Raw genomic sequence first — 395 nt, forward strand, 5'->3', positions numbered from 1 at the left:
ATAATTTTTACCACAATACTAAGTTTCTAGATTTAATCGAAAATCTTATTATATTAATTATTTAGTTTAATAATACATATAATAATTATATTAATTAAATAATACATATAATAATAACACATTATCTTATATATAATAGATTAAATTGTATTCATGCTATTTATTCTCAATAACACCGTCTTCTAAAATGTATACATACCACCACACCTTATTTTCATCTTTCAAAAATTTTTTCTCTTACATAATCTTATTCACACATAGATTATATGTAAAGAGGACTTTATAAACTTTTATCTTTATACGCGACTGCCATGTAAAAATATTTACAACTTTTTTTTTTTTGCCAAAAATTTATAATTCAATTTTTTATCTACAATTTTTTTTTTGTTCACCAA

This window comes from Arachis duranensis, chromosome 5 (genome assembly GCF_000817695.3).
Source record: "Arachis duranensis cultivar V14167 chromosome 5, aradu.V14167.gnm2.J7QH, whole genome shotgun sequence".
Classification (NCBI taxonomy): Eukaryota; Viridiplantae; Streptophyta; class Magnoliopsida; order Fabales; family Fabaceae; genus Arachis; species Arachis duranensis.